General features: G+C 50.3%; 1 non-coding gene and 1 pseudogene across 1 annotated transcript; one reads left to right on the top strand and one right to left on the bottom strand.

Moving 5' to 3' along the window:
- Positions 1-285: 285 nt before the first annotated feature.
- Positions 286-1,155, top strand: LOC120656243 (annotated as a pseudogene).
- A 794-nt stretch (positions 1,156-1,949) lies between these two features.
- Positions 1,950-2,023, bottom strand: TRNAI-AAU. The gene has a single exon. It is a non-coding gene; the product is annotated as a tRNA-Ile (tRNA).
- Positions 2,024-8,714: the final 6,691 nt, after the last annotated feature.

Raw genomic sequence — 8,714 nt, 5'->3', positions numbered from 1 at the left:
CTTGCATGCCGACCCACAACGAGCGCCAAATCCAGGCCACGCCCGCACCCTCGTTCTAGGCGCCCAGACGTGTCACCGCAACAAGTGAACATGTAGCAGCGGCCCATACGCCAACACCAACAGGCGGCACCAAGAATCTATAGATGCATCTCGATCTGGGCCTTTGCTTGGGAGCCAGTATAGCCTAGCCGAACCACCAACCGCGCGCTAGCTTCTTGTTCTGCTGTTGCGCTCGTGTGATCTAACGCGTTCGAGTCCACAGCTGATCGATCGGCGGGCGGCGGCATGAGCCAGCCCCAGCCCATCCGCGGCGGCGACGTGTACCCGGCGTCCGCCGCCGACCGCCGCCAGCCGCGCCGCGAGCGGGACCGGGTCGTCAGGCAAGGCCACCAGGGGGAGCAGCGCGGCGGTGACGGGGGCGGCGCCCTGCAGGTCGCCGAGACCGACCTCCCCGGCGGCAGGCGCATGGTCACAGCCAGCGCCGGCGGCCAGGTACGCCACCATACGTACACGCACTACACCAGCCGCTACTGCGTACGTACTCTCTTTATCCGGTCCTTGGAGCATGGAACGCCACTCTCTTCTCGCAGGTGATGGCGCAGTTCACCGTGCCGGTGGCGGACCGGGACGTCGCGGGGTCACGGACGCGGTCACCTTGGGCGAGGCCCTCCAGGCGGCGGCGCAGACGTCGGCGGGCGGCAGGCCGGTGGGCCCCGCCGACGCGGCGGCGGTGCAGGCAGCGGAGATGCGCGCCACGGGGCGGGGCGGCAACGTCCCCGGCGGCGTGGCGGCCGCGGCGCAGCGGGCAGCGGAGGCGAACGCGGCGGCGAGGGGCGCAAAGACGGTGACGCTCAGGGACGTGGCGGGCGACGCCGCGGAGGCGCTGCCGGCCAACAAGGTGGCCACGAGGGAGGACGCCGAGAAGGTGGCGGCCGCCGCGGCGCGCAACGCGGGGAAGGCGGGCGCCGGCTCCGGCGCCGGTGTCGTCGAGGCGATGACGGCCGCCGCGGACATGAACGAGGAGCGGATGATGTGATCGCGTGCTAGTATGTACACCTCTGTAATATTGTCAGGGATCACGGCAGGTCGCTAGCTAGCCTGCCGGCTACCTCGAGCTAGTATGTGCGTTTCTCGAATAAAATCGAGCATCATCATCTAAAACATGAAAATTACCGACCACGCGTGGCAATCGAAGGTGTCTTTTTGAGCAACTCCAACTAAATTTGGGTCACCCACTTTTCAAGTTTAATTATTTAAAATGTAGTCTCTTTTTCAACAGCACCGACTAACTTTTTAATAGACTAAAAGAAAAAAAATAGTGGGTTTTTTTAGTAGCCTAAATAGAGGGTGACCAAATTGAGAGACTTTTTAATAGACTAAAAGAAAAAAAATAGTGGGTTTTTTAGTAGCCTAAATAGAGGGTGACTAAATTGAGAGGGTGGGGGAGGAAATTTAGTCATTTTTTTATTTTAGTCACTCAAATAGGAGCCCTGCTGGAGATGAAAATTCGAGAAAAATAACTAAAATGTTGGTTTAGTCACTCAAATAGAATCCCTGTTAGAGTTGCTCTTAAACCATTTGAACAAAGGGCAGGCCATGCCATGCCAAATGCCAATTGACTACGTTCGGGTGCCTTTCCGCCGGCGGTGACGATGGGTCTGTGGCGGTCGAGATGGCGGTCTTCCGGCGACGATGAGCCATCACGCAGCGCTCCCCAGGCCAGAGAGTCGGAGACGGTGTCGGCACCCCACCGTCTCACTCTCCGGTGTCACCACTTCACCGGTGACGGCGAGCACTGAGGACTGCAGGACGCCAGCGGTGGCCGCGGAACGTCTCAGCACCCAGTTTGGGCCCCAGCGTTTTTGGTTCCGAGGATTTGCCTCGGCGTCGTTGTGCAGGCTAAGCTCAGAAAATAAAAAGAAGGCATCTAGAAAACGTTAAAATGCAAATGGCCCATGCAGGTCTCGAACCTGCGACCTTCGCGTTATTAGCACGACGCTCTAACCAACTGAGCTAATAGGCCTGTTGCTGGCCAAATTATTGATATTTATTATCATGTTAACGTGAGATATATATAAAATTCTACCAACAGATCCCCGACAGATGGTCCTACAGTGTCATTCATTGTGAGTGGCAAAATCACGAGTGGTCAATGTTTGCAGTCTTAATATTGTAATTTTTTCGAATTTCCAATCATGTGCCCATCCATCCGAAAAGTATACGCTGCAGCCCCTCCTAACCGCTGCCGGTAGTTTGGGTCGAAGGGGCAACGAGGCTCGATGGGGAGACGCGCTCCATGGAGGGTGGGGGTGGGAAGGAGACCGCAAGAGATGGGCATGGTTTTGACGGGAGCTCGGCGCGAACAGAGGGGGAGCCGACGGCTAGCCAAAAGGACCAGGCCTGTTGGACTAGCACTGGCACGGCTCTAGAACGTCATGGCCCGTGGGCAAACAGGCCAGTGCCATGCTAGTGCTAGGCCCAGTGCCGTGTCTGGGCCGTATGTGCGGCAAGCGGCACTAGCACGTGCGCGGTCTGTCTAATGGCCGGCACGGGGAAGAACGAAAAAGGTCCGGTAAGGCCATCTAACCCATCGACAGCCCATAACCCATCTACACATAGAAATCCTATCTCCTTTCCATTTCTTCTCCTCTCCCTCATTTCTTTCCACCAGCAGGCCTGCCCTGCCCCCTTCACGCGCCGCCGCCGCCGCTCCTTCCGCTCGCGCCGCGCCAGCTCTGCCTCCACGCACCACTCCTGCAGCGCTTGCATTCGCCATCGTCGCCCTCGGCAGCTGCCTGCGCAGGCCGTCTGCGGCCGCTGCCATCGCCCCTAGCCACTGCTGTGCAGGTCGTCCCCACCTTCTCAACCACCGCAGTCGCCCTCGCGCTGGCCGCCGCCGCCGTCATCCGGCCTCCCCTCCTACCCGTGCTCTGCGCCGGCTGTCTCTGCCACCCTCCGGCCGCTGCTAAACACTATCATGCTATCTTGCCCAAGGGCACGGGACGCTGGCGTCCTCGTAGGCATGTGCCTAGGCAGATGCCTCGGCACGACGGCACTACACGGCACGGCACGACACCGCTGTCGTGCCGTGCCGTGCCTAGGCAGCCCGTTTGGCCAAGTATAACACCAGCCGATGTTCTTAGTGTCACGCACTCAGGCGTGGTCTCGCTTGCAGTGGCGAAACTAGAGTAAAATGGAGGAGGTGCAAAACAATGAAAAAGGAATATTTTTAGCAAAATAAAGAAGTCCATAATAATATTTAATAAGTTGGTGTAGCATGAACAAAATAATATTAATATTAGCAGAACACATCAATTTGACTTCAAATCTTCAACATCATTGATGACTCAACGGCCTAAAAGAGCAAAGAGATGATTTGATAAATCAATTTGATAGCATTTTTCAAGAAGAAAGAATGTTGCAAATTTAAAAATACAATAGATTACCTTTAATCTTCATCATCAAATCTACGACCTTGCATTTTCATGAAGCAACGAACGACAATCTCATTGGTAACTTTCAGCATCTCTTCTTTCTCCACATAGCAAATAAGGCTATTGTTCATGTACTTATCACCAATGCGAGCATGCAAATGTGTTTTGTTATGACCGGAAGAGTATATGAAAGGAGAAGGAAGACTGAAGCCTGAGCACGACCAGCAAGCCGCGCCCACGTCGTGGGTAGTTGCCATTACGTTTAAATTAGCATGTGTGTGTGTAATCAGTTGTAATATATATATCCATCGTACTGAGAAGTGAAGGAAAGCAAGCTTTGAGATCATTTGGATCTCAGGGCGTCATGTGTGGCAGTTCACTTGTCTTCCTGCGTTGCTTGCCTCTGCTCTCGCCGACGCCGGCCTTCAGGACGGCGTCGCACGCGCGTCGCCGCCGGGAGCCCAGTCCACGGCCTCCCACCAATCACACATACAACCTCCGTCGCCATGCCAGTTTTCACAATCTTCATGGCTGAGAAACACCTTTCAACTGTAGTGGTAGCAACAGATAAAGTAGTATAAGCTTCAAAAGTTGATAAATCATTCGATAACGATCATGTTTTCTAGTCTGCACCATTTTTTAAGAGAGCTCAGCAATAGTTTGCATTGTAAGTTGGAGAACCTATCATCATCTCTCACATCAGATATGTAGAGGCCAAGTTCATGGCTAAAGTTCCACTACTGGAAAACAGGCTATGGGAACCGGTTGGAAAAGACCTTAGGCATCGGTTTTCCAACCGGTTCCCGCAAACCGAGACCAATGGCTTCGCCTTAAGACGCCGGGTTTTTCAACCGGTGCATTAGGCTTCCATTGGTACCGGTTGGAAAGACCAACCGGTACCAAAGGAGCTGCCACGCTGACGTAAGGTGGCATCCCCTTTGGTACCGGTTGGTCTTTCCAACCGGTACCAATGACATTTTCCTTTTTTTCTCAAATCCAATTTTTTTATATTTATTACTGTTTATTTTTTTATAATTGCTAAACACACTCGAGCTCTATAGTACTATACGTTTAGGGCCTGATTGGTTGCCCGCACCTGCCCTCAGCCAGGCTCTCTGCATACGAGAAAAGACCTTTGTTTGGTTGGCATAGCTGCAGGGCCAGGCTCTGAGGATGCAAGGAGTGCCCCCGGGCCAGGCTCTGGAGGAACGCTGGAATCGGGCGTATCCCGCGGGCCAGGCTCGCGCGGTGCGCTGCGAGTGTGCATGGGCGAGTGTGCAGAGAGAAAAAGTGAATCGGCTCTGGCTGATGCGAGCAGCCAATCATCGTTTCTTCTTGGCCTGGCTCCACACAGATATCAACCAAACAGAAGAGTGCTACATCCGGCAGACCTGGCTGAAACGGGCCTGGGCGCGACGGTGCGAGCCAGGCCGTGGAGAGATGTGAACCAATCAGGCCCTTATTGGTCATTCGTGTTCGTTTTCAGAGAATATTTGAAACTAACTAAAAGTGAAATGCGAGCATATAATTAAGCTAACTAGATGAACTAATATATTTACAAATATACAAATATCAAGGCATCACGTTTAGAAATATTTACAAATGTATAAGTCATGTTTGTAGTCCAACTACTGGTCCCCTCAGGAGCTCGATGGAAGTTCTCTATAGATGTGACCGTCGTGGTAGAACTCGCCTCTAGGATCCAAGATCTCGTTCAAAATGAATCCGGCGAGCTGCTCGCACACGGTGTTGATCCGATCAGTAGAGTAACATTCATACCCCATTTGAGACATCAATATTTTAGGAAAAAAGGATTAACATCATGTGCGTTAGTATAATTATGAAAATGTACTAGTGAACGGTTTGGACGCACTCTCATGTCCTCATCAGTAGTCTTCCCGCATAGAGTCATGATGTGCAAGTAGTCGCATATGTAGTACCCGCACCAATCAGTTCTTTGTTGTTGTCTCGCACACTTAAAGAGAAACAAATAAATTACTCAATTTAGAACAATTTGGGATTATATACTTAACTAGACAAATCTTTATGAATCAACATACCGGATAATCCATGTTAACGTTCAGTTCGGGCCTCCAATGACCACGTCATTTGTTATTTTTCACAAATTTTTTCCAAACCCTGCGCTCAAAGTTAAGTTTGATATTCAAGAATTGTTATTAACAGAAAAAGAATTTGATTGTGCAAACTGAACTTATCTGTTCAAGGGGTCTATGATATGTTGGATTGCGGACTTTGGATTTCTTATTGAGTCAAAGACTATAAGATTGCCGGTCTCTACGGAAAGTATGAGTAAAATCTAATGATAACTGCAGATATAGATAGGATATATACATACATGTATTAGACGACTTAGTATTTATTTAGTAATATAATAGAGGATTGAGTCGACCAAGGCTTACCCAAAGTTGTATGGTATGAATATATATGATTTGTAATTTTACCTAGTCAACGAATCGTATATGTTTTGGCACGTTTCCTTGTAATTTTCGTTGAGCACTTTCTGGTTGACTAGCAAAGGACACATGAAGCCGATCTGATGGTGCCATCCATGTTTTCGGCTTCTTTGGATCTCCTATCTAAATGATACAACAGAAATTTTATAATGCACACATATAATTATATTTTTGTTAACAAAAAGTATTATATAGAGGTAAGTGATACTTACAAAACCCAGATGGTGATGATAGAGACGTCGACGGCTTATCGATAGTAAATGTGATATAAAGTTTCGAAGTACACCCAGAAGTCGTCCTCTCTGCGGAAGAAATCATGGTCACGATACTTGACTCCAAATATTTTCCCTTCGTCATTCGACATTTGTAGGTACCATCTATGCAAATTGAACATCTGCGTGCCTAGAATTTTCTCCTCTTCTTCAGTGACAAAAGGTTTTCCATGCTGGAATGGAGTAAGAGCGCGAGCGACAGGGATTTTTGCCTCCACTTGCCCCGTTGCCTCCTCTAGCGTTAATCCAGTTTCAGAAAGAAATATCGCGGCCTGTAGGTCCGCCTGGAGTTGTACGTCCGTCGGGTGTAGGAGTGGCAACCCTGGCACCCGGAGGGGCTCGAGTACTTTTTGTTGTGTGCCAAGCTGAGGAATGGTCTTGCCACATTTTTTCTTCACATTTCTCACCTTGTGTGCCGTTGTCAGAGTACGTTCATAGTCCGAGGGTAAGCTTTTCGGTGGTGGTGGGTTGTCTAGGCTCGCTAGAAGCTTTTTTCCTAATTCTAGAGGTACCTTTTCCCTCGATGGGGGGACTTTAGGCTTCAACTGTTCTTTTATATATCGAGCAGTGTCCTCTTCCAACCCCTCAGCGGTCTTCTCGTAGGTCAATTTTCTTTCGATCGTTTTCTGCTTCTTCTTTGAGGGTCCAGCCGCTGGGAGGGATGCTATCTTTTTCTTTCCTTTTTTTGGTGCAGGAGGAGTTGGAGTACTCGTGGCCCTTTGCGATGGCGGAGACGGTGGTGAAGGAGCTGGTTGTGGGGATGGCGGTGAGGGAGACGGGCGATCGGTCTGCATGGGAGCCATTGTGCTTGCAGTAAGTTTGATATCGGCCTTGCGCCATAGAATGACCCCGTGCAGTGCGTCTCCCAATGTCTTCTCTCCATCCCCTCCAACAAAGTCGAGCTCAAGATCCTCATTGTTTGCAACTATCTGCTCGACAGTGACGGAGGTGTAGCCAGGGGTATCGGCCTTCCATGAATTGTAGTAGAAGGATTCAGGGGCAGGGCTGACCCATATGCGACATGAATGGATATATTCCTTGCTCGCACATGAAGCTCGCATGGTGTCGGCATGGTGACATCATCCACTGGATACCTCTGGTCATCTACCGCCGTTGGCTCAATCTGGGGTTGCTATTCCGTTTGTACGTCTGGCGCCGCCGTGGATGCACAGCTGCTGCGTCGCTGAGAGGCCGGGCTTATCACAACATCCGGGTGCGACCCAGCAGTGCCCCTTTGGCTCAGAGCTAGCTGCACTGCCTCATTGACCCTGGCGTCCATCTGAGATTCCAAGGATGCAACCTTCCTGTTCATCCTCTTCTTGTATGGCACGGAGTTTCTCTTCCTATTCGGCTTTGCTCTTTCGGTGAGTCTTGTAAGAGGAATCTCCGGCCCATGCAACTTTCCATGGGACCACGCCGATGCCGCGGGCTTATCTAGAGTGTTCCGGATTCTTTAATGCCCTTGTCAGCTCACCATTCTCCCTTTAAGGCTGGAATGTTCCTTGTTGGGTCTCATCTATTGCAGCGACTAGATCACGGGACACTTCTTGCATATGCTCGGGCACGACCAAACTTCCATCCAACTGGTTTAGTGTCACGCCATTAGCAAATAACCACCACTTAGATCTATCCGGCCAATCCCAAGTCGTCGGCCTGATGTCTCTATCCATAAGGTCCTGCTCCATCTTCTGCCATTTTTTAACTGACTTCTTGTACCCAGCAGCTCCAAGGTGGTGGCTATACTTCTTATTTGCTGCATTCACCTTGGCCTGTTCGGATTTTTCTTGGGCTTCCTCTAATAGTTTGTATTGTTTGAACTCCTCCCAGTATGGTTTTTAACCTGAGGAAGATTGTCCCAGTTCGGCTCCTTATCCTTCTTGATGTAATTGATGTACAATTTCTTCTTGAAAGTTGCAAAGGCAAGGGCCATCTTTTTCAAGGCACATTTCTTCACAAATTCTTGGTCAACTCCTTCAGGAACAGTGACCATATCCTTGAGTTCTGCCCACATCATTTTCTTCTGATGTGCAGGCACGTTGTGTTGCTGTTCTTCGGGTTTGCTCGTTTTCCATAGTCTTGTGGTGATCGAAATTCTTGCCCAAACAATAACCCCACATTGGTTGACAAATTTTGTGCTAACAGCCTCTGGAGCACTTGGACAGCCCTATGCGTCCACTTCTATGACGACCTGTCTTTCCTCCATTTTCTGGTGTCCCTTTTGACTGGCTCAACGAAGTCGATGCGGAGGTCGACTAAATTACAGAAAAGATATGTTAATCGCAAAACTAATCTACCGAAGTCACCATGCATATAGTTTTAAGATTCGTACTGGAACATGCTGCTGTTAATTGGGCGGCGGCGCAAAGTCATCATCTTCTTCATCGGCATCTCCAGACATATTTAGGAACGAATCAGCTGTCTGAGCATCTTCTTCAACGATTGGCTGGGTGGTGTTGGCCCTCGTATCTTCGTTTATTGCGTCCAACATGTATTGCCTGGCGACCTCGTCATCACCGAAGGGGTCCATCCTTAAC

Source organism: Panicum virgatum, chromosome 1N (genome assembly GCF_016808335.1).
Source record: "Panicum virgatum strain AP13 chromosome 1N, P.virgatum_v5, whole genome shotgun sequence".
NCBI classification, from domain to species: Eukaryota; Viridiplantae; Streptophyta; class Magnoliopsida; order Poales; family Poaceae; genus Panicum; species Panicum virgatum.
Note: the sequence above shows the minus strand (reverse complement) of the source record. Positions and strands in the feature narration are given on the sequence as shown.